A 26,908-nucleotide genomic window follows, 5' to 3' on the forward strand; every position below is an offset into this window, starting at 1 on the left:
TAGTCCTGGACTCGTTCACAAGAGGAACATCCTTCTGATGTCTGTCTTATCAAAGTTATTCAGGAATTTATACACTGCAATCAAATCACCTTTCACTCCTCTAGTCGCCAGTGGAAACAAGCCCTGCTTGTGCAACAAATCTTCATTCATCAACATTTTGGTTCCTGGTGCTAATCTAGTGTACTTCCTCTGAACCACCTCCAATGTATTTGTATTTTCCTTAAATAAATTGACCAAAATTGCACAGAATATTTTGAAATGTTATCTTATCTACACCCTGCAGAATTAAAACATAACATCCTTATTGAAATAAACAATAGCCTTATGATTACATGCTGTGCCTGCAAATTAACTTTTCCTTAGTATACCTCAATCACTCTGAACCTTAGAATTTCATAATCGTTCTCTATTTAAGTATGTCTTAGTTGCTTTTTATTCTTCCAGCCAAAGGAAATAAGCTCACATTTTCCTCCATCTGCCAGATTTTTACCCATTCACTCAACCTACCTATATCGATTTTTAGGAGAGGTCAGAGCCTAGTGGTATTATTGCTGGACTGTTAAGCCAGAGACCCAGGCTTGTTCTCCGGACCTGGGTTCAAATTCCATCACAAGAGATGGTGGAATTTGATTTCAATTTTTAAAAAGCACTCATTATGTCTTCTTTACTTCCTACTTTCCTATCTATCTTTGTATCAGCTGTAAATTCAGTTACCATCCCTTTGCTCTTCTCATCTAAGTCATTGATTTAAGTGATAGAAAGTTAAAACCCCAGTACAGACACCGTGGGATGTCACTCATTTATGCAATATATCCCTAAATTTAAAAATTATTGTGTACAGTTCTGGTCACCGCATTATAAGAAGGATGTGGAAGCTTTGGAAAGGGTGCAGAGGAGATTTACTAGGATGTTGCCTGGTATGGAAGGAATGTCTTACGAGGAAAGGCTGAGGGCCTTGAGGCTGTTCTCGTTAGAGAGAAGAAGGTTGAGAGGTGACTTAATAGAGACATACAAGATAACCAGAGGGTTAGATAGGGTGAACAGGGAGAGCCTTTTTCCAAGTATTGGGGATGGCAAACACGAGGGGACACAACTTTAAAGTGAGGGGAGATAGGTATGAAACAGATGTCAGAGGTAGTTTCTTTACTCAGAGAGTAGTAAGGGTATGGAATGCTTTGCCTGCAATGGTAGTAGATTCGCCAAGTTTAAGTGCATTTAAGTTGTCATTGGACAGGCATATGGATGTACATGGAATAGTGTAGGTGGGATGGGCTTCAGATTCGTATGACAGGGCGGTGCAAAATCGAGGGCCGAAGGGCCTGTACTGCACTGTAATGTTCTATGTTCTATGTTTCCCTGTTATCTCCTCTGCCAGGTCATTGAGTGCTTCTACTTTATGCAGTAAACTGTTATGGGGCATCTTGTTAACTGTCTTCTTGGATTTCAGGCTGTTCCCTTCCATCCAGGTACATTTGATGTAACTCTACTATGTTGGAATTGCCAGGAAACATCATGAGCAGACTTCAAATCAGAAAAACAGATATCCACAACCACAAAAAAAACAACTCAGCAGCTCTCAGCGGTGTGTGCATGTTATGGCTATGACTGGAGAACTCAGCCCAGCATTTCTCTTTCAAAACAATATTACACACAATTTATTCATTTCACTTGTAAGCTCATAGAATAGAATCTAAAATAGCAAAGAACTAATTCTTCATCATCTGTAACTGTCATGAAAAATTGCCAATATAAGTAAAATCCACCTAGTTGCCTCTCATCATTAGGGTGTGATGATTTCAACAGAGACAAAATTTGATTCCACTACCTCCTTCCCATTAAAAAAGTCACTTGACTTCCATTTTATTGAAATGAGCAAAAGAATGGAACTTACCCCAAGTACTTAAGACATGAAAAGCATTCGCCCAGCCAAAGCAGCCTCAACCTATCATTCAGCTGAAGGCAGTAAATGTACAGATCAGATCCAAAATGAAATTGGACTGTCAGTTCTTATGTGATGAAAGAAAGTGCTTTATTTTTATGTACTGATTTAAAATCAGGTCTGAAATCGTATGAGGGTCAATAAAACAATTACTACAATAATAACAATTTAATACAACCGTTTGCAAATGCACTGGATTTGCTGCAGTATGGAATATGATTATATCTGTTGTAAGTTAGTCCTGCCCTTGCACATTAACAGCATAGAAACACAGAAGATGTACAACACAGAGGGGAAATATTTGCCCTGTCATTTCTGTGCGCCGATTGTGTAACTACGATCAAACTGAATTTGACTCTGGTCTCATTGTCCTTTTAGATTTTGAAACTTTCCAAGTTGATGAAAGGGATAGTTGATGACACCCCAGGAAGGGAAAAGAGATAATTTGGGAATCGATTGATGTTGGATTAGGCTTTAGATATGCGAGGATTTGTGATAGCAAGGAATCTCAAACACTCTCTGTCACATACTGACAGAGATATTTTTTTCCATTATACCTTCATGCATTTGGGGGTTTTTGGGTGGGTCAACATATATTATCCATCCCCAATTGCTCAGAAGTTAAGGATCATTGCTCTGAGTGTGGAGTCACATTAGGCCAGACCAGGGAAGGAATCCAGATTTCTGACAGATTTCCTCCCCTAAAGGACATTAGTGAAACAGGTTTGTTTCTAAAATGTTTTTGCCTCTCTACGTAAAGCTATGAAGGTAACACAAGCCAAATTTTTGTTCTAATTCAAGTAATAACTTTTCACAAATATATGACATTGGGTGATGGAATTATTAGCTGTGTAATACGTTGCTTACCTGAAAGAAAGTCAAGGGAAACAAAGGATTGTAACATTTTAAGAAAAAACTTTCAATATTTGCTTGCTATAAATCAGCTTGTAAACATCTTAAATCATTATCTGTTCAAAGTAAAGAATGTTATTTAATTGGAAGGAAGTCCTTCCTCAGTTTTTCTTTTTAACAACTATTTTCCAACAGCTACAGTTATAGAGTCATAGAGTCATAGAGATGTACAGCACGGAAACAGACCCTTCGGTCCACCCATCCATGCCGACTAGATCTGCCAGCACCCAGCCCATATCCCTCCAAACCCTCCCTGTGCATACACCCATCCAAATGCCTCTTAAATGATGCAATTGTACCAGCCTCCACCACTCCGACTGGCAGCTCATTCCATACACGTACCACCCTCTGTGTGAAAATGTTGCCTCATAGGTCCCTTTTATATCTTTCCCCTCTCACCCTAAACCTATGCCCTCTAGTTCTGGACCCCCAGACACCAGGGAAAAGACTTTGCCTATTTACCCAATCCATGCCCCTCATAATTTTGTAAACCTTTATAAGGTTGCCCCTCAGCCTCTGATGCTCCAGGGAAAACAGCCCCAGCCTGTTCAGTCTCTCCCTATAACTCAAATCCTCCAACCCTGGCAACATCCTTGTAAATCTTTTCTGAACCCTTTCGAGTTTCACAACATCTTTCCGATAGGAAGGAGACCAGAATTGCATGCAATATTCCAACAGTGGCCTAACCAATGTCCTGTACAGCCGCAACATGACCTCCCACCTCCTGTACTCAATACTCTGACCAATAAAGGAAAGCATACCAAACGCCTTCATCACTATCCTATCGACCTGCGACTCCACTTTCAAGGAGCTATGAAGCTGCACTCCAAGGTCTCTTTGTTCAGCAACACTCCCTAGGACCTTACCATTAAGTGTATAAGTCCTGCTAAGATTTGCTTTCCCAAAATGCAGCACTTCACATTTATCTGAATTAAACTCCATCTGCCACTTCTCAGCCCATTGGCCCATCTGGTCAAGATCCTGTTGCAATCTGAGATAACCCTCTTCGCTGTCCACTACACCTCCAATTTTGGTGTCATCTGCAAACTTACTAACTGTACCTCTTATGCTCGCATCCAAATCATTTATGTAAATGACAAAAAGTAGAGGACCCAACACCGATCCTTGTGGCACTCCACTGGTCACAGGCCTCCAGTCTGAAAAACAACCCTCCACCACCATCCTCTGTCTTCTACCTTTGAGCCTGTTCTGTATCTAAATGGCTAGTTCTCCCTGTATGCCCTGAGATCTAACCTAGCTAATCAGTCTCCCATGGGGAACCTTGTCAAACACCTTACTGAAGTCCATATAGATCACATCTACCACTCTGCCCTCATTAATCCTCTTTGTTTCTTCCTCAAAAAACTCAATCAAGTTTGTGATACATGATTTCCTATGCATAAAACTGTGTTGGCTATCCCTAATCAGTCCTTGCTTTTCCAATTAAATGTACATCCTGTCCCTCAGGATTCCCTCCAACAACTTGCCCACCACAAACATCAGGCTCACTGGTCTATAGTTCCCTGGCTTGTCCTTACCACGCACCACGTTAGCCAACCTCCAGTCTTCCGGCACCTCACCTGTGACTATCGATAATACAAATATCTCAGCAAGAGGCCCAGCAATCACTTATCTAACTCCCCACAGAGTACGAGGATACACCTGATCAAGTCCTGGGGATTTATCCACTTTTATGCGTTTCAAGACATCCAGCACTTCCTCCTCTGTAATATGGACATTTTGCAAAATGTCACCATCTATTTCCCTATAGTCTATATCTTCCATTTCCTTTTCCACAGTAACCACTGATGCAAAATACTTATTTAGTATCTCCCCCGTTTTCAGCGGCTCCACACAAAGGCTGCCTTGCTGATCTTTGAGAGGCCCTAATCTCTCCCTAGTTACACTTTTGTCCTTAATGTATTTGTAAAAACTCTTTGGATTCTCCTTAATTCTATTTGCCAGAGCTATCTCATGTCCCCTTTTTGCCCTCCTGATTTCCCTCTTAAGTATACTCCTACTTCCTTCGAAGGATTCACTCGATCTATCATGTCTATACCTTACATATGCTTCCTTCTTTTTCTTAACCAAATCCTCAATTTCTTTAGTCATCCAGCATTCCCTATACCTACCAGCCTTTCCTTTCACCCTGACAGGAATGTACTTTCTCTAGATTCTTGTTATCTCCTGTCTGAAGGCTTCCCATTTTCCAGCCGTCCCTTTACCTGAGAACATCTGCCCCCAATCAACTTTCGAAAGTTCTTGCCTAATACCGTCAACATTGGCCTTTCCCCAATTTAGAACTTCAACTTTTAGATCTGGTCTATCCTTTTCCATCATTATTTTAACTCTCAAAGAATTATGGTCGCTGGCCCCAAAGTGCTCCCTCACTGACACCTCAGTCACCTGCCCTGCCTTATTTCTCAAGAGCAGGTCAAGTTTTGCACCTTCTCTCGTAAGTACATCCACATACTGAATCAGAAAATTGTCTTGTACACACTTAACAAATTCCTCTCCATCTAAACCCTTAACACTATGGCAGTCCCAGTCTATGTATGGAAAGTTAAAATCCCCGACCATAACCACCCTATTATTCTTACAGATAGCTGAGATCTCCTTACAAGTTTGTTTCTCAATTTACCTCTGACTATTAGGGGGTCTATAATAATATCCCAATAAGGTTATCATCCCTTTCTTATTTCTCAGTTCCACCCAAATAACTTCCCTGGATGTATTTCCAGGAATATCCTCCCTCAGCACAGCTGTAATGCTATCCCTTATCAAAAATGCCACTCCCCCTCCTCTTTTGCCTCCCTTTCTATCCTTCCTATTGCATTTGTATCCTGAAACATTAAGCTGCCAGTCCTGCCCATCCCTGAGCCATGTTTCTGTAATTGCTATGATATCCCAGTCCCATGTTCCTAACCATGCCCTGAGTTCTTCTGCCTTCCCTGTTAGGCCCCTTGCATTGAAATAAATGCAGTTTAATTTATTAGTCCTACCTTGGTCCTGCCTGCCCTAACTATTTGACTCTCTTCTGTTCTCAACTGTATCAGTCTCAGATTGATCTCTTTCCTTACTATCTCCCTGGGTCCCACCCCCCCCCCCACCTTACTATTTTAAATCCTCCCAAGCAGTTCTAGCAAATTTCCCTGCCAGTATATTAAACCCCTTTCATTTTAGGTGCAATCCATCCTTCTTGTACAGGTCACTTCTACCCCAAAAGAGTTTCCAAAGATCCAAAAATGTGAATCCTTCTCCCATACACCAACTCCTCAGCTATGCATTCATCTGCTCTATTCTCCTATTCCTGCCCTCACTCGCTTGTAGCACCGGGAGTGATCCAGATATTACTACTCTCGAGGACCTCCTTTTTAAATTTCTGTTTAGCTCTCTGTAATCTCCCTTCAGAATCTCAACCTTTTCACTTCCTATGTCGTTGGTTCCAATGTGGACAATGACCTCTTGCTGTCCCCTCTTCCCCGTGAGAACATTCTGCACCCTCTCTGAGACATCCTTGATCCTGGCACCAAGGAAGCAACACACCATTCTGCTTTTTTGCTGCTGGCCACAGAAACGTCTATCTGTACCTCGGACTACAGAATCCCCTACCACAATTGATCTCTTGGAACCCGACGTACCCCTCGTTGCATTAGAGCCAGTCTCAATACCAGACACTTGGCTGTGCTTCCTTCCCCTGAGAATCCATCACCCCCTACATTTTCCAAAACAGCATACCTGTTTGAAATGGGCATATCCACAAAAGACTCCTGCACTAGCTGCCAACCTCTCTTATCCTTCCTGGAGTTAACCCATCTATGTGACTGTAGCTGAGACTTTTCCCCCTTCCTATAACTGCCATCCATCACATACTGTTGCTGTTGCAAATTCCTCATCACTTCTAACTATCTCTCCAACCAATCCATTAGATCCGATAAGATTCGCAGCCAGCAGCATTTATGGAAGATATAATCCACAGTAACCCTTAAATCCTCTTTAAACTCCCACACCTGACAAGAAATACATATCACTCTATTAAAGGCTGTTTTTGTTCCTTCACAATCTACAGACCCAGAACATAACACCATCTTATTTCTTTACAAACACTGCCCTAGGTTAAATTAATAGTTATGGCTTATATTTTAAGTTCAATCAAGAGGCATATCTCCAAAAACATATAATCAAGAAAGAACTTACTCTATTCACTACTGCAGATTCTCTGTAGGCCACACTTAAAACAATGATTAACTTATCTGTTTCTGTGCTGTGAACTTTGCCCAACAGTTCCTCCAAGATCAGTTGTGAATTTCACTGTTTGTTAATTTCCTAGATGCACTCTGATGCCCAGCGATACACGAATTCAAATAGCAAAGGCAGTAACTGTGCAGGTTCTGTCTATCTCTCTCCTGCACTGTCCTCACCATGTGCTTCCTTAGTCTGTTCTTCTCCCTTTTAAAACTGTTGTTGTTTTGACTTTTTTCTTCCAAAGTTCCAAAAAATGCAACAGCATATGAAACAATAATCGCTGCTCCTGCTATTCGAGGAAATCACCTCCAGCACCTAAAATACCTCAAAAAAGGAGCAGCTCTTACAGCCAGAAATCTTTCCCGTCCTCCATCTTGGATTACCCAGAATAATCAGAATTTCAGTTACAGTGATAAAACAGGTGCTTTTAATATAATTTTATGCTCACTTGAAATCAAGGCAGCTTCAAATATAATAAACAGTTCATTTTATCTTGACTGATTCTAAATAAAAGCAAATAATGAGAAGGAAAATTAGTACCTGCACTCCAAGCGATCCTAATTGTACAGTCACATCAAAAAACTACTATTATAATTAATGTTTCATTTACACATGAGCAACAATGTGAGGTAGTCATTTCAGCAGAAATCTTCTGAGCGACTGAACAAAATTATGATAACGAATTATAGCAAGTGTATCAGTTTTGACATATCAATTTTGAGAGACCTTAACTAACCTGGGCAAAGGTGGGTAGAAGGAAGGGTTGCCATCACTGATGATTGTAAGGCAAGAGGCACCCGTGAATTTCGTCATCTTCATGCTTCCGTATGTTCTATCTGTGTTCTGAAAAATATGTGAAGGATTCGAGAAATATTTAGCAGGGATGTAAAAATTAGGTACTAGTTCTCAAACAGCTGATGCCTATCATTTATGCAGAGCACACTAATATTCTGAACTAAGCTTGCAGGGGTGTTCATTTACACAGAACTGTGTACCCTTTGCATTCACATCATGTAAGTGGCAGGCAAGACCACCTCCAAGCAGAAGGCGTTTATCCATCTTTCCCTGAAATGCAATAACATTATCACAGTCAAGTCCCTCCCTGTCAATATCCTGTGGTCAACATTGACCAGGATCTTGGTGGACTGACCAACCAAATAAATGCAGTGGGCACAAAAGAAAGTCACAGGCTGGATGTTCTTTGATGAGTGACTTATCTCTGCGTCCCCAAGGCCTGTCTATCATCTGCAAAGCACAAGTCAGGAGTGTCTTGGAACACTCTCCCTTGTCTGATGACTTTAGTTCCAACAACACTCAAGAAACTCTATACTAAATCAGTTCACTAGATCAGGACCACTTCTGGCAAAGAGTGGCTCTAGTGGGAATGCCTCATGAGATAAAGCAGCTCATCAAAGCTACTTTGATACTACTTTCCAAACATGTTATCCCAACTAAGCAGAATAAAGGCTGGGTGGGGACACCAGTGCCTCTACAAGTTGCCCTCCAAATCATACACCATCCTGAGCTGGATACTATCACTGTTTCTGCATCATTTCTGGGTCAAAATCCTGGAAAGTCCTGCCTAACCACAGCATGTTCAGCTATGTGAGGTCTCAGAATGTGGGAAGGGACATTTCGGACTGAGATGAGGAAAGATTTATTCACATTCAGTGGATGAGAGAACCTGTGGAATTCTCTAACATAGGAAGCAGTGGACATGAAGTCAATGAAAATGTTTTGGAAAAAAATAGATCGCTTCTATAGACTTATGTCATGAGGAGAATGGAGAGAAAGTAAGAGTATGGTATGGCATTAAGATAAAAGATCGGCCATGATCATGTTGAATAGTGGTGCAGGCTCAAAGACACATATTGTCTACTGCTACTATTTTCTATGTTCAGTGAATACATTAGTTGGAGTACAGAGCGCCAAATTAGTATTGTTCATGTTAAATCACATTGAAGAATATGATATCCCTACTCTGCAATCTTTCAGAATGTACTGACAACCTCAAGCTACCATTTATATGGAGTTTGCACATTCTCCCCGTGACTGCATAGGTTTCTTTTGGGTGCTCCAGTTTCCTCCCACAGTTCGAAGATGTGCAAGTTTGTTGGATTGGCCATGCTATATTGTCAATAATGTCCAGGGATGTGCAGTCTAATTGGATTAGGCATGGGAAATGCAGGATTACAAGGATAGGGTGGTTCCGGGTGGGATGTTCTTTTCAGGGTTGGTGTGGCCTCAATGGGCTGATTGACCTATTCTACATTGTCAGGATTCTATGAACCACTTGTTATATTTATCTTTTGATGCAAATATACCAGTCATGTATAGAGATATGATCCTGACCCAATCCCAGGTGAAACAGTAAAGTGGATCTTTTAACTTGAAAATAAGACAGAATTTTCTGGCAGCTATGACTCATAAATCTTATTCCTATTACTGCTTCTTTTGACCACCAAACAAACCACATGACCACTACATCATATTCTGCTGCGGTAGATAATGATTGAAGAAAGTTTCAAAAGAAATTCTTAAATATGCATGACATCACATCACAGACAAGTATTTTTGGAACAAAAGTTTATCTATGAAGAATTAAATCATTTACACAACAACAAAACAAAGTTACCTTGTTTCTGAATGTCCTTTAACTGTGAACAATAAATCTGCAAATCTCTGAAATGTGCCAGCAATTTGCTTCTCCTTCAAACTTAGTCCTCTGTTTTGGACACTACTGCACTTTTTCAGAATGCTCACTTGGTGGTTTGGGTTGTGTTTTCATCTAGAGCATGTTCTGGTCACAATGGGAAAGTTCATTACTGTTTCTGCTTGTGGTACTGTTCTTATTTAACATCACCATGCCATTTGGTGTTCTTACTTGATCTTGGATCTTGGCATTTACTAGTGATTTCCAACTATTGGTGGAGCAGTTGACTGTTGTACTCAAACCTTCGGTCTGATATTGTAGTTGGGTATTTCATTACCCTGATGTTACTCATGGTCATCTTTCACCTGGTTCTATTTTTCAAGTACTGCATCTCTTAACCCCTTAGGAGTACCGACACATGATAACTGGAGAGTGTTGTTCACACTTATTTGTTTGCATTTGTTTCACAGTATGATGTTTGAAGATTCTGAATGGTTTTAATTCTTTGACTCAAACAGTGTTATACAGTCTCATGGCTGATGATCTGTGGTCTTCTCTCAATGTAAGCATGGAGTTTCTGATGTGGTTTCTTGTGGTCTATGGCCTTTGTCATGGTCTTGATGATACCATGGATGGTGATTGAGGACAGATTGTTGCAATGGCTTTACGCTTGCGATCATTGAATCTGTGGTTTCTACATCATAAAACATCTAGGGTGACCAGGGTCAGTTTTTTGAAGATGGAATGCCTGAATGATTGTATGCAGTGAGTTTGATTGAAAGTTCAACAATAACAAACAATAACAGAAATCATTGGAAAAGCTCAGCATGTCTGGCAACATCTGTGGAGAGAAATCAGTTAGCATTTCAAGTTCAGTGAACCTTCCTCAGAATTAATGATTGCTCAGATAAAGTTGATTTTTGTGCAGAAGGTAGCATGTGAGGAAGGGTTAAGGAGTAAATGAGCCTGAAGACAGAGAAGAACAGTTGGAGAGACAAAGGAGAGAATAACAATGGGAGAATGAACAGCTATTGTGGCTAACAATGAATGGTGTGTAATAGCAGTTCATGTGATAACAAGGCCTGGTGTTTGGGGGCTGGGGTAAGGACATGGGACAAGGTGCCTCAAACACTGTAATTGTTGAACTCAATATTGAGTTGAGAAGACTGGAGAATTCCCAAGTGGAAAATGAGGTGCTGTTTTGAGGTTGAATCATCTCTAACCACTTTTGCAGGTACATACATATCAGTGAGTGAAGTGAAAGGATGCTTACATCTGTAACATACCATATTTTTTTGATGGCTTATGATAACTCTACATCTGTGGACATATAATTTGGACAGTGGCAATGTTGCTCCTATTGCACCAATGCCTTCTTAGATGTTCACCAGCACTGAACACCAACTCATTCGAACTGCCAACTGTTTGATCATCTTTGTCACCTGGCCGCATTGATTGGGTAGACATTTTAGAGTCATGGAGATCTACAATACAGGAAAAGGCCCTTCAGGCCATCACATCTGTGCCAATGAAAAGCAATCATCCAACTTTTCTCATCCCAATTTCCAGCACTTGGCCCATAGCCTTGACATCACAAAATGCACATTTAAATTAGATTACCTAGAAAGTGGAAACAGGCCCTTTGGCCCAACAAGTCCACACTAACCCTCCAAACAGTAACCCACCCAGACCTATTTCCCTCTGACTTATGCATCTAACACTATAGGCAATTTAGCACAGCCAATTCACCTGACCTGCACATCTTTGGACTGTGGGAGGAAACCGGAGCACCCAGAGGAAACCCACACAGACACATGGGGAATGTGCAAACTCTACACCGACAGTTACCTGAGGTTGGAATTGAACCTAGGTCCCTGGTGCTGTAAGGTAGCAGTACTAACCTTTGAGCCACTGTGCCATGCATAAAAAGCCATTCTTCTTAAGTGTTCTGAGTATTTCTGCCTCTATCACCTTTGTATGCAGTGAATTCCAGATTCCCACTACCCTTTGGCTAAAAAGACTTTTCCTCATATCTTTTCTGAACCTTCTGCCCCGTACCTTAAATCTATACCCCTAGTCCCAGCCCCTTCATCAAGGGCAAAACATCCCTCCTGTCTACTCTATTTCAACCGCTCTAATTTTATACATTTCAAGCACTTCCCCTCTCAATCTCTTCTGCTGTAAGGATAACAACCTTGTCTGTCCAAACTCTCTTCTCAAATGAAACTCTCCAGCCTTCAGCAACATCCTGGTAAATCAAGTCTGCACCCTGCCCAATGCTATCACATCCCTTCTTTAATGTGGATTCCAGAACTGCACACAACATTCTGGCTGTGGCCTAACCAATGTTTTATCTTATTCCTACATCACTTCCTTGCTGTTAGACTCAATGCCTCAGCTAATAAAGGTAAGTGTACCATATGGCTTCTTAGCTACTTTATCCACCTGTCTCAAAATCATAAGAGGCCAGTTTTCAGGCACCTTGGTGCCTTCCATCAACAGTGCAGTCAAGCAGCACTTGCTCTGCAATAAGCTACTCACTGATGTCCAATTCCTGGCCTAATTACATTCTTGAGTCAAACCTGGACAAGGAGCTGAATTCCAAAGTTGAGGTGAGAATGACTGTCCTTGACAACATAGTTAGAGACAAAAAAATGCTGGAATCCAAGGTAGACAAGCAGGAGGCTGGAAGAACATAGCAGGGCAGGCAGCATCAGGAGGTGGACAAGTCAACATTTCGGGTGTAACCCTTCGTCAGGATCCTGAAGAGGGGTTACACCCAAAATGTTGACTTCTCCACTTCCTAATGCTGCCTGGCTTGATGTGTTCTTCCAGAGTCCTGCTTGTTCCTGACAACAAGGCTACATTTGACTGAGTGTGGCATTGAGGAGTGTGAGCAAAACTGGAATCAATAGGAATTTTGGGTTTAAACTCTCTCCTGGTTGGAATCATACCTGGTACATATCAAGATGGTTGTGATTGTTGGAGGTCAATCATCTCAACTCCAGGACAACTCTGCAGGTATTCCTCAGGGTAATCTCCTAGCCCTAACCATCTTCAGCTGCTTCATCAGCGAACTTACGTTTTAGTCACTCTTGGGACGATGAAGTATAATTCAGGGTATCTTTTAGAAAGCACTAATTTAAATACACTGGACGTCCAATGAGATTTTGGGATTCAGGTGCACAACTCTTTAAAATGCCACAAACAGATGCAGAAAACAATCAAGAAGACAAATGGAATAAAACAAAAGAAGAAATTGCTGAAAAACTCAGCAAGTCTGGCAGCATTGTGAGAAGAAAGCAGAGTTAATATTTCCAGTCTAGTGAATCTATCAGAGAATCTAGCCAATACCATTTGATATTCAATGGCATTAACATTATTGATGTTGATCTACAAACTGCCCTATGGAAAACAACCAATGCTCCTTAGCACCTTCTAAACTCATGACTACTTTCATTAACAAGGACCAGGGCAGCAGATACATGGGATCAGCATTAACTGCAAATCTACCTCCAAACCTCTCACCATCCTGACTTGGAAATATATCACTGCTCCTTCAGTGTCACTGCATCAAAATTTTGTTATAGGAGAAAATTTGGTGATGACCTGGAATGCACTTCCCGAAGGAAAATGGAATCAAAAACATGATTAACTTTCTAAAATTAATTAGATCCTATTTTTGAAAAATGAAATTTTGGAGATGATTGGGATCATGGATAGATTGCGTCTTCCCACACAATATTATAAACTACATCTTCATTCCACCTCCATTTCCTCTCCATAGAATTAAAATAGTATGTTTATGCAACTGAGGAAATAAATGAAACTGAAACAAAGCATAACTCCGACTTGATGCATTATCTGAGCAGGAGGAGGAATTGGACCTTCAGTGTTCTCAAAACCCAGGGGACATAACATGAAAACCCATCGCAAGCTTTAGCAGTCGTTCAGCATGAGAAAACTCAGGCACTTTAGCAAGCAGGATTATCCTTCATTCTAAGATCAATCATGCCAGCAAATTCCTTCACATCTTATTGAATCATACACTAATCCAAATTAATCCATCTGATTTATTGGCCCTTTGGTTTCAGCTTCCTGTTGGAAATGAGTAATTCTACCAATTATTGTTGTTCTTTTAATGAAGATCTTTTACAATTAATTTTAATTTCATTTGCTTTACAGCATAGCTGCTTTGCCTCCAACAGAAAAGCATGCTATCTCTATGCTGCAGAAGGCTACAAATGATACCATAACAATTTCCAGTGTTTGCATAGTTCTGGGAATACATTTCATGTAAACAGGCATCTGGTTTCTATACTTTTAAAAAAATACCATCAAACAATACTAACATATTGGGATTTTTAAAACCCTTGGGCCAAGAGGTAGATATTTCATTAGTACATTAACACACTTCAATACAATCAACTGCACCATGAGAGTGAAGTAATGTTCACTAGATTTAAATTATATCGAAGTATCTTAATAGATGTCCTACTTTCAATTTTCAGTGTCAGCTGAGCAGTCTTATTGTTGACTGTGTCAATAGTGAAATAACTCACAGAGGCTGGTATCCCATCACCAGTCACCCTTCATTTACACATGCAGAGCCCTTGAATCTGATCCAGCTCCCTTACAGTTAGCTCTCAGAGTGAACAGAACCTCTGACACTCCTAGTCTTATCCGTCAGCCAGAACTCCCTGATTGGACCAGATTAACAGCCCCAATCACGGAAGTCATACTTTACGAGTTCCACCTGGCTGACCTTGTTACGAACACTACATCTCTGTCCCTCTGAGTCCGTGGACATAGACTTTTTTTTTGTAGCTCCTCCTGGGTGTTTTAGCTCTGGGTCCGCCTGGAGCATCTCAGGAAAAAAATCATTCTCTTCTTCAGGTGGCAAAGGTGTTGAGGCGACGATATCCACTGTGTCCATCTCAGATTCCAAGGTATTTTCCAGGCTTGACGGTAAAGGGGAACCAATGTGTTCTGGAACAGTTGGAAAGGTTATTGAGGAGCTGGGCACATTTTGCTCGTTCACCGTTTGCGAATTTGCAGCTTTCACATGGTCCACGTGCTTGTTCAGGACAGTTGCATCCACCCAAACTTATACATCACTTGACCATGCCTCTTACTCAAGCAGGGCCACTCCCATTGGTTCCCACACCAAACATCATCCCCTGAAGTAAGCTGTATTTTTCGCTTAGCAGAGTCTTGGGTCTAGCTTTGGCATTCCTAATACCATTTCATCCCCCACCCCAGGCCCAGGAAGATCAGATTTAACCTGGCGCAGAGTCTTCGCATAGTTAGCAACTCTGCTGGAGCTATCCCTATAGTTGCGCGAGGGGTGGCCCTATAGTCAAATAGTAATCGGGACAATTTAATATCATGCGAAGCTGTAGATTGTTTCTCTAGGCTTGCCTTCAAAGTTTGGACTGCTCTTTCTGCCAGACCATTGGATGATGGATGGTATGGAGCTGTCAAATGCCATTCAACTTTAAGAAATACTTAAATTCCCTGCTGGAAATACTTAAATTCCCTGCTGTGACCAACACTTCCGGGAGCCAGTGTATTGCAAAAGATGCCTGCAGTTTTCTACTTTCATTCCTGTGTTTGATGAATGAACTCTATGCACATCCAACCACTTTGAGAGGACGTCCACAACAATGAAGAAACTTGAACCCATGAGAGGACCTGCATAGTCAATGTGTAACTGGATTTACTCAGCCATTTCCACAAATGTGGAGGAGTTGCTGGCATTAAGTTTTGTCCTTATTGGCACTCTGGATACTGCCCCATCAACATGACTAATCTCTGCATCCAATCCTGGACACCAGATGTAAATGCTCACCAAAATCTTCATTTTAGAAACCCCTGGATGACCCTGCTGAAGTTCAGCCAATATCTGGCGGCATCCTTTGCTCAGGCCAATCACTCCTTCTCTCCATAATGATATGCCATCCTCTACTGTGAGCTGGTCTTTCTGGGTCCAAAAAGGTATCATTTCTGGTTGTGAAGGTCCTTTGGTTTCTCTCATCACCACCAACTGATTCAGTTTTGCCAACAGTGGATCTACTGGGGTTCAAAGTCTGATATTGTCAGCTGTGATTGGAAGCGTGCTGAGACAATTTAAAACCACGACGGACACTTTCAGTGGTGGTACTACCGGTGGTGTATCTGCCAGTGGGAAGTGACTCAGTGCATGCTGTTCCAACTTGTAATTAAACACACTTAGTATTAAAGCCACCACTGAATACGGCCCGAAGATATAGTAGCACTGCCTTGCCTTCTTTAAGTAGATTTAGCAAAGTTTTGTGGTCCATTATTGAAACAAATTTATGCTCATGAAGGTATTGGTGGAACTTCCTGACTCCAAATATGATGGCCAAACCTTTCTTCTCGGTCTGGGCGTATTTATACTCTGCATCAGCCAGAGTTGTGGGTGCATACGCTGTGGCATTCCCCTCCACTGGGCCACTTATAAGCTAATGTGAACACAATGCCACATGGGAGACATCAATGTCAATACCAGATCTCATTTAGGTTCATAGTTTGCCAACACCTGAGAGGATGATAACTCTTTCTTCACTTCCTGAAAGCTATGGTTTGGTTACATGACCATTTCCAAGGCTTACATTTTTTTAAGAGTTGATGCAAAGGTGTCAGATGGAGGCCAAGTTATGCATGAACTTTCCATAATAATTCACCAGCACAAAGAATGACTAAGCTTTGGTGCAGACATGGAAGCCGGGTCACTTTTGATTGTCCTCACTTTATCTTCCAATGGGGTGTTACCCGGTTTTGTCGATTTTGTAGTTCAAGTAGATCACTTGGGGTGCCTGGAACCCATATCTTTCCCTTCTAAAGCATACACCCACCTGGAAGAAATGGCTAAAGACTGTGTCCAAGATTTCTAAGGGCTTCTTATTGGTCTTCGAGGAGAAAGTGAGGTCTGCAGATGCTGGAGATCAAAGTTGAAACTTTATTGCTGAAACAGCACAGCAGGTCAGGCAGCATCCAGGGAACAGGAGATTCGACGTTTCGGGCACAGGCCCTTCCTCAGGAATGAGCAGAGAGTGTTCAGCAGGAGAAGATAAAAGGTAGGGAGGAGGGACTTGGAGGAGGGGAGTTGGAAATGTGATAGGTGGAAAGAGGTCAAGGTGAGGGTGATAGGTCGGAGTAGGATGGAGGCGGAGAGGTCAAGAAGAAGACTGCAGGTCAGGAAGGCGGTGCCGGGCTGGAGGGATCCGGCTGAGACAAGGTGGGGGGAGGGGGGATGAAGAAACTGGTGAAGTCCAAGTTCATCCCCTGCGGTTGGAGGGTTCCCAGTCGGAAGATAAGACGCTCCTCCTCCGACCGTCGGGTTGTTGTGGTTTGGCGGTGGATGAGTCCAATGACCTGCATATCCTCGGTGGAGTGGGAGGGGGAGTTGAAATGCTGTGCCACAGGTTGGTTGGGTTGGTTCGTCCGGGTGGCCCAGAGGTGCTCTCTGAATCGCTCCGCAAGTAGGCGGCCTGTCTCCCCAATATAGAGGAGGCCACACCGGCTGCAGCGGATGCAGGAGATGATGTGGGTGGAGGTGCAGGTGAATCTGTGGCGGATATGGAAGTTTCCCTTGGGGCCTTGGAGAGAAGTGAGGGGGGAGGTGTGGGCGCAAGTGTTGCACCTCCTGCGGTTGCAAGGGAAGGTGCCGGGAGTGGTGGTTGGGTCGGTGGGGGGTGTGGATCTGACAAGGGAGTCGCGGAGGGAGTGGTCTCTACGGAAAGCTGATAGGGGAGGGGAGGGAAATATATCCTTGGTGCTGGGGTCTGTTTGGAGGTGGCGGAAGTGACGGCGGATGATGCGCTGTACATGGAGATTGGTGGGGTGGCCTCCGGGATCGCCGCACAGACAACCTGTTCTGCGATCATCATGAAGACAATCACCAACAGATTGGCGACCTCCGCGGCTACGGGGAAGAACTCCGTCTGCGTGGTCGCCGCAGCTACTTCCGCCCCCAGTGACGTCAGCAATCTACATTTGGACCACATCGCCGCATGTGTCTCCGCCCCCCCGCCGCGTTCCGTCACCACGCCTAACCCCGCCCCCCCGCAGCATTCCGTCACCACGCCTAACCCCGCCCCCCCGCCGCGTTCCGCCACCACGCCTAACTCCGCCCCCCGGCCGAGTTCCGTCACCGCGCCTAACCCCGCCCCCACGCCGCGTTCCGTCACCACGCCTAACTCCGCCCCCCGGCCGAGTTCCGTCACCGCGCCTAACCCCGCCCCCACGCCGCGTTCCGTCACCGCGCCTAACCCCGCCCCCCGGCCGAGTTCCGCCACCACGCCTAACCCCGCCCCCCCCGCTGCGTTCCGTCACCGCGCCTAACCCCGCCCCCACGCCGCGTTCCGCCACCACGCCTAACTCCGCCCTCCGGCCGAGTTCCGTCACCGCGCCTAACCCCGCCCCCACGCCGCGTTCCGTCACCGCGCCTAACTCCGCCCCCCGGCCGAATTCCGTCACCGCGCCTAACCCCGCCCCCCCGCCGGTCTCCATCACCATGTCCAACTCCGCCCCCAAGCCGACCTCTGTCCCTGCCCCCAGGCCTAACCCCGCCCCCACATCCAGCTCCAGCCCCACACCAGGTCCTAGCTCCCAGCCCTGCCGTGTGTTCACCATCCCTCCAGACTTGCCCGTCTCTGAGGATGAAAGATCAGTCCTCAGCAGAGGTCTCACCTTCGTTCCCACACGTTCTCGGGTCAATGAATTCAATACACGGAGTGACACCGAACAATTCTTCCGCCGCCTTCGCCTCCGTGCCTTCTTCTTCAATCAAGACTCTCGCCCACCCTCTGACGACCCCTTCTCCCACCTCCAACACACCCCGTCCACCTGGACACCCCGTGCTGGCCTCCTACCTGCCCTCGACCTCTTCATAGCAAACTGCCGCCGCGATATTAACCGCTACCTGAACTCCCCCACCCCTCCCACCCACTCCAACCTCTCACCCTCTGAACGCGCAGCCCTCCACTCCCTCCGTTCCAACCCCAACCTCACCATCAAACCAGCTGACAAGGGAGGTGCAGTAGTAGTTTGGCGCACTGACCTTTACACCGCTGAGGCCAAACGCCAGCTCGCAGATACCTCCTCCTACCGTCCCCTTGACCATGACCCCACCCCCCACCACCAAACCATCATCTCCCAGACCGTCCATAACCTCATCACCTCAGGGGACCTCCCATCCACCGCCTCCAACCTCATAGTCCCACAACCCCGCACCGCCCGTTTCTACCTCCTGCCCAAAATCCACAAACCTGACTGCCCCGGACGACCCATCATCTCAGCCTGCTCCTGCCCAACCGAACTCATCTCGGCATACCTCGACACGGTCCTGTCCCCATTAGTCCAAGAACTCCCCACCTACGTTCGTGACACCACCCACGCCCTCCACCTCCTCCAGGATTTCCGCTTCCCCGGTCCCCAACGCCTCATCTTCACCATGGACATCCAGTCCCTGTACACCTCCATCCCCCATCACGAAGGACTCAAAGCACTCCGCTTCTTCCTTTCCCGCCGTACCACCCAGTACCCTTCCACCGACACCCTCCTTCGACTGACCGAACTGGTCCTCACCCTGAACAACTTTTCTTTCCAATCCTCCCACTTTCTCCAAACAAAAGGAGTAGCCATGGGCACCCGCATGGGCCCCAGCTATGCCTGCCTCTTCGTAGGGTATGTGGAACAATCCATCTTCCGCAACTACACTGGCCCCACCCCCCATCTTTTTCTTCGCTACATTGATGACTGTATCGGCGCTACCTCGTGCTCCCACGAGGAGGTTGAACAGTTCATCCACTACACTAACACCTTCCACCCCGACCTCAAATTCACCTGGACAGTCTCGGACTCCTCCCTCCCCTTCCTAGACCTTTCTGTTTCTATCTCAGGCGACCGAATCAACACGGACATCTACTACAAACCAACCGACTCCCACAGCTACCTGGACTACACCTCCTCCCATTCTGCCCCCTGTAAAAACGCCATCCCATTCTCCCAATTCCTTCGTCTCCGCCGCATCTGCTCCCAGGAGGACCAGTTCAAAATACGTACAACACAGATGGCCTCCTTCTTCAAGGACCGCAATTTCCCCCCCGACGTGGTCGACGGTGCCCTCCACCGCATCTCCTCTACTTCCCGCTCCTCCGCCCTTGAGCCCCGCCCCTCCAACCGCCACCAGGACAGAACCCCACTGGTCCTCACCTACCACCCCACCAATCTCCATGTACAGCGCATCATCCGCCGTCACTTCCGCCACCTCCAAACAGACCCCAGCACCAAGGATATATTTCCCTCCCCTCCCCTATCAGCTTTCCGTAGAGACCACTCCCTCCGCGACTCCCTTGTCAGATCCACACCCCCCACCGACCCAACCACCACTCCCGGCACCTTCCCTTGCAACCGCAGGAGGTGCAACACTTGCGCCCACACCTCCCCCCTCACTTCTCTCCAAGGCCCCAAGGGAAACTTCCATATCCGCCACAGATTCACCTGCACCTCCACCCACATCATCTACTGCATCCGCTGCACCCGATGTGGCCTCCTCTATATTGGGGAGACAGGCCGCCTACTTGCGGAGCGATTCAGAGAGCACCTCTGGGCCACCCGGACGAACCAACCCAACCAACCTGTGGCACAGCATTTCAACTCCCCCTCCCACTCCACCGAGGATATGCAGGTCATTGGACTCATCCACCGCCAAACCACAACAACCCAACGGTCGGAGGAGGAGCGTCTTATCTTCCGACTGGGAACCCTCCAACCGCAGGGGATGAACTTGGACTTCACCAGTTTCTTCATCCCCCCTCCCCCCACCTTGTCTCAGCCGGATCCCTCCAGCCCGGCACCGCCTTCCTGACCTGCAGTCTTCTTCTTGACCTCTCCGCCTCCATCCTACTCCGACCTATCACCCTCACCTTGACCTCTTTCCACCTATCACATTTCCAACTCCCCTCCTCCAAGTCCCTCCTCCCTACCTTTTATCTTCTCCTGCTGAACACTCTCTGCTCATTCCTGAGGAAGGGCCTGTGCCCGAAACGTCGAATCTCCTGTTCCCTGGATGCTGCCTGACCTGCTGTGCTGTTCCAGCAATAAAGTTTCAACTTCTTATTGGTCTTCCCTGTTATTAGCACGTCATCTGGATTATTGGCAGCCTGGGATAGATGTTATAAAATGTCCTCCATCATCCACTGAAAAATTGCACAGGCTGACAATGTCAGTCTCGCATATTGGTACAAACCCTTATGGGTATTAATGTAGCCTACTGTAGGAACCCTCATCTTACCACAATTGCAAATACACATGACTCATGCAACACTCACTTATCCAGTCTCATAGCTAAACTGCTCCATCGTAGGCAATATCCTGGTGAATCTTGTTTTGATTTGATTTGATTTGATTGATTATTGTCACATGTACCTCGGTACAGTGAAAAGTTTTATTTTGCATGCAGCACAGGCAGATCACACCATACAAAGATCATAGGGTGATTGAACAGGGTGAAGAATACAATGTTACAGCTTCTAAGAAGGTTCATAAGAAGTGAAATCAACATTAGATTTGAAATTTGAGAGGTCCACTCAGACGTACAGCAGACGTACAGTACTCTAGCTGTGGCCTAACCAAGTTTTTCACAGCTGCAACATAACCTCCCTGCTCTTACAATCTGTGCCACAACTGACAAAGGCAAGTGTTCCATATTCCTGCCTAACTACCCTGTCAACCTCCCCTGCTGTCTGCTAGGATCTGTGGACAAGCACTCCATGACAATGATATATAGATATTTTTGTTCTGGTGTTTGGTCTGACCTCGAAAGCTACTCAGTCATATTTGAGGAAATTAGGAATGAGCAATAAATGCTGGACCAGCCCATGATGGCCATATGTGATGATAGAATTAAAAGCAAATTTTCTTTCTGGGATCGTTTAGCCAGATCAGAGCTGACCAAGCCTGGAAGATTGCAACAGCACATTCTGGTCCAAAATCGTTGTAAGGCTAAGCCCAGCAATAGAGACCAGGCAGTTTAATATCTATGGTAGGAAAGCATCTTGAAACAATCATTCAAAATAGCGTTAGTAGTCACATGGAAAAAAGCATACATTTCTTAAAAGGAAAATCATGTTTAACTGGATTTTTGGCAGGGTAACAAAAAGGGTTGCGTAGTTTAATACTGTTGATGTGATGTGCATGAACTTGCAGTGCTACGCAATAGATTTCTGAAAAAGGTGAGAACACATGAAATGGATGGCAGAAACATGGATAAAATTGATTGAGTTATAGAAATCAGGACGTAATGTGCAATGGATCTTTTTTGGATGGAGGATCATTCACGCAGAGTTCGCCAGGGGTTGGAATTGAGATCTTTTCCTTTTCCTGACTTCGATATCAGCACTGCTGCCTCACAGCGCCAGGGACCCGGTTCAATCCCTGCCTCGGGCAACTGTCTGTATGGAGTTTGCACATTCTCCTCCTGTCAGCGTGGGTTTCCTCCGGGTGCTCTGGTTTCCTCCCACAGTCACAAAGATGTGCAGGTCAGGTGAATTGGCCACGCTAAATTATCTGTAGTGTTAGGTGCATTAGTCAGGGGTAAATGTAGGGGAATGGGTCTGAGTGGGTTGCTCTTTGGAGGGTCGGTGTGGACTTGTTGGGCTGAAGGACCTGTTTCCACACTGTAGGGAATCTAATCTAAAATTAATAATCCAGATCATAGCGTGTAGGGGACATTAAAAAGTTTGCAGATGATACAAAACTTGAAAGCAATACAAACTTTAAGAGGAACAGAGTAGAATTTGGAATCTGTTTCCATGCAGTATGATTCTATGACATGGACATATTGATTGAGAAGGTAAGTGATGATGTCCAATGGAGATGTGATGCACTGTTAAGATTCTTAGTAATATTTTAGACTGAGTCCACATGTTGTGACACACTCTAGCTGTCTTCCATGCATGGTGCCATTCTGAAATCTGTGCAATAATACAACAAACTCTAACAGCAATGCTTAAATTATTGACGCCTCAGCAAAACCTTAGGCCTCAATTCTCTAATTGATTGAACACTGTTGGCTTGCTGTTGGTTATGACCCTCGAATTAAGCCATAATCAGCATTAACCTCAACATTTATACACGATTCCTATCAATGCCATAGTAATATTTTGTGTGACAAGTTACTGTTGGTAACAATCTCAATGGGTTGAACAGAATACAACATTGTATGTCCAGGACTTTAAATACAGCTTCTTTTCTTTAAGGAATTGAATGGTACAGCAAAACTGTACGAAAACCTATATCATGCCAGTAAATTGGCCCCTTATTAACAATTCTTCTTCTGAGCTTTTAATCTTGTTTCTCTTTCCTTGCATTCAGAGTCTGTAAGGACTAATTTACAAAAGATGTAAAAGCCCAGTGAGTTACCCAGATTCTGAGACTTCTTAAATAAGGACCTAAATTTATTACAAAATCTTTTAACTTTCCTGTGGGATATTTTCCTGTGCTGTATCAATGCAGAAACCATGAGAGGGAAAGACATCCTTTCCCACTTCTAAGTTAATTCAGCATTAGTCTTTTTGAAAGAATAAAACAAGCAGAAAGATTACAACGTTGTCTTCAGAAAGGAATTGGGATTTATTTAAGAAAGGAATGGAAAAGTGGGGGAGGGGGTATGTGGAATAGAGTGCAATCAAGGAAAGAAACAGCTCATTCACCATTCAATGAGATCACGGCTCACATGCACCTCAATCTATATTCACCTTTTAGCTCCAAGTACTATGATCACCTTTCCGAAAAATTCTCAATTATTTTCAATGCTGAAAACTCCAGTCCTTTCAGCTTTCACAGTATTTTAAGGGACAAAGTTTGTCAAGATCTCCCACTAGATTTTCCATGAAATGAAAAGTCTTAATTTTTCTCCTGAAGGTGGGTCTCAGTTTCAGGTTGACGTTCGATGATGTGAATGCTATAACGCAGCAGCTAAATCCAAATTTCAAGGGATGGATTGATTGGGAAAACAAAGCCTCTAACTTGGTGAAAGTGAAGTAAAAGAGCCCCAAGTGTGGTGGGAAATTACTTGCCAACCTATCCTTATCCACATCAGGCCCGGTTTTACGTCTGAGACATAATGGATTGTGTTTTGTTGCAAAGTTTAGTGTTTGGCAAAAGCTCAAAAATCAAGAGCCATGTGGATATAATGGCAAAGGAAGATGCTTTCATAATGTGGTTAAACAGATTGAGTATAAACGTGTAAGTCCTACCAACACCAGTGGCAGCTGGTATGATCAGGAGAGTTTTCTGGACTGCAATGTGATTCTCCAGAGCCTATCCATCATCTACAAGGCAGGATGTGATGGAATACTCCACAGTTGTCTGGATGGTTGTATCATCAGCAACACTCAAGAAGCTTTACACCATCTAGGATAAAGCAGCTCACTTGATTGACATCATATCCACAAACATTCACTCCCTCCACCACAGCTGTATGATGGAAAGAATGTTTACCATCATTATCTATAGCTCCAGAACACATCATGCATGTAATATGCATGTTTCAATAACTCCAACTCCCTTAGTGAATTGTAGCATACCACCAAGATTTATATCTGCTAAGGAGATTGTGTATTACCGATGGATCTATACGATAATAAGCCTGAGATTTGGTTCAGTGGCTTTCCTTCCAGCCTGTGCATTCCACACCTTCAGTGGTAGCAGCCAGTAACGTACAATGTCAATAAAATTGCATCTAATCAAAGCTTGATTGCTAACTTGATTGCTATTTTCTGTGCCAGCAGGCATATTTCAATCATTACAATCATACATTTGCTCAAAGTTGCATGCGAAATTCAAACATTCAAAAAAATTGATTAGCGCAGTATTCATTTCGTGCTTGCTTTTACTTTTGGCCAAAATGACCTCGTTTTCTATGTTAGATCATTTTTGCAACTGACTCATTCTGTACGAGGTCTCTGGATAATAGCAAGATCTGATTACACACATTTAAAGTTAAATTAAATCTTAATTTTGCTCTGTTCAAGTAGAAGTGAAAGTATTTAAAGTGGCAATTATCTCAACCAGCAATAAAACATCCATATTAACATGTCATTTTAAACATGAATATATGCACTTATTTACTTAAATCTTTCATTTGCAAATTGGCTGATTTGCCAATCTACGATATTCAAGTCAAATTATGTATTTGTTACCTGGTCATGAATCATTTACTTTTGATGTAATGACATTTCGAATGCCCAAATGGATCATTAAATTCACAAGAGTACACACCATGATATTTAATTTCAATCCTCATTCAGAGCAGAGCCCATCATCATAGCCTGAAAGGATTCAATATCAAAAGAATGCCTCAACAGAGATTTCAATAAATCAGTTACAAGCCTGTTATCCTATTTGTCGCAACCTTGCATTGGCTTCACACAGCTGCATGATTGGAGGTAAAACCTTCATTCTTTTCTCATAAGCAGCAGTTATTTTGAAAGAAAGAACTTGAATTTATAGAGCACCTTTCACAACCTCATTTGTTTTAGAGATGATGAAGCACTTTTAAATTTTGTGATTTAGGAAATGCAACAGCCAACTTGCACAAAGCAAAATCTCAGAAACAGCATCTATTTTTGTAGTGTTGATTGAGGGATAGGTATTTAAAGGCATAAAATAATTTTTCACCTACTTATGTGACTCATTAAATTTGTAATGGGACTCTCTTAGCAATTGTCATGAAAATAATATTAATTTGCTCCATTTCCTGCTCGATCAGAAGGCTTGCAGAGAATAGGGCAGATATAGACAGGGTGGTAGCACCCAATTATCAGACTGCAATCTTTGTGAGAATCGGACAGGAGCCAGGGGTCAACTGTTTTTTTTTATTGTCCATGATATTCATCAATTTGTAAATTTGAAGCTATTTAATTCTTCCAATTCTAATTATTCTACCATTGGTGGCTGTACTCTTAGTTGCCTTGTTCCACAAGCTCTGAAATTGTCTCTGTATACCTCTCTGCCTTCTTTTTTGCCATAACCCTTCAGGTTTTTGACCTGATGACCTAACACCTCCTTTTCAAAGGAAGGAATGAAGAAGGAGGTCAGTAAAGCTGAATCCCCTTATTTCACTTATAATTTTGCCATAATTTGTAGTGTTGACAATCTTTCTGCCCAGTTACATACAGGTTCTTGACAGTCCATAAGACCATAAGACATATGAGTGGAAGTAAGGCCATTTGGCCCATCAAGCCCAGTCCACCATTCAATTATAGCTGATGGCATTTCAACGCCACTTACCAGCACTCTCCCTGTATCCCTTAATTCCTTGCAAGACTAAGAGCTTTATCAATCTCTGCCTTGAAGACATTTAACATCCCAGCCTCCACTGCGCTCCATGGCAATGAATTCCACAGGCCCATTACTCTCTGGCTGAAAAAATATCTCCTCATTTCTGTTTTAAATTGACTCCCTCTAATTCTAAGGCTGTGCCCACGGGTCCTGGTCTCCCTGCCTGACGGAAACAATTTCCCAGCGTCCACCCTTTCCAAGCCATGCATTATCTTGCAAGTTTCTATTAGATCTCCCCTCAACCTTCTAAACTCTAATGCATACAATCCCAGGATCCTCAGCCGATCATCGTACATTAGGCTTACCATTCTAGGGATCATCCGTGTGAATCTCTGCTGGACATGCTCCAGTACCAGTATGTCCTTCCTGAGGTGTGGGGCCCAAAATTGGACACAGTATTTGAAATGGGGCCTAACCAAAGCTCTATAAAGTCTCAGGAGAACATTGCTGCTTTTACATTCCAACCCTCTTGAGATAAATGACAACATTACATTTGCTTTCTTAACCACGGACACAACCTGCAAGTCAACCTTTAGAAAATCCTGGTCTAGCACTCCCAGATCCCTTTGTACTTTGGCTTTATGAATTTTCTCACTGTTTAGAAAATAGTCCATGCCTGTATTCTTACTTCCAAAGTGCAAGACCTAGCGTTTGCTCACATTGAATTTCATCAGTCATTTCTTGGACCACTCTCCTAAACTGTCTAAATATGTCTTCAGCCTCTGCACCTCCTCAGCAATACCTGCCTGTCTGCCGAACTTTGTATCATCGGCGAACTTCACTAGAAT

Source organism: Chiloscyllium plagiosum, unplaced genomic scaffold (assembly GCF_037043375.1).
Source record: "Chiloscyllium plagiosum isolate Xiang-an unplaced genomic scaffold, Cpla_swu_hap1 HiC_scaffold_2, whole genome shotgun sequence".
Classification (NCBI taxonomy): Eukaryota; Metazoa; Chordata; class Chondrichthyes; order Orectolobiformes; family Hemiscylliidae; genus Chiloscyllium; species Chiloscyllium plagiosum.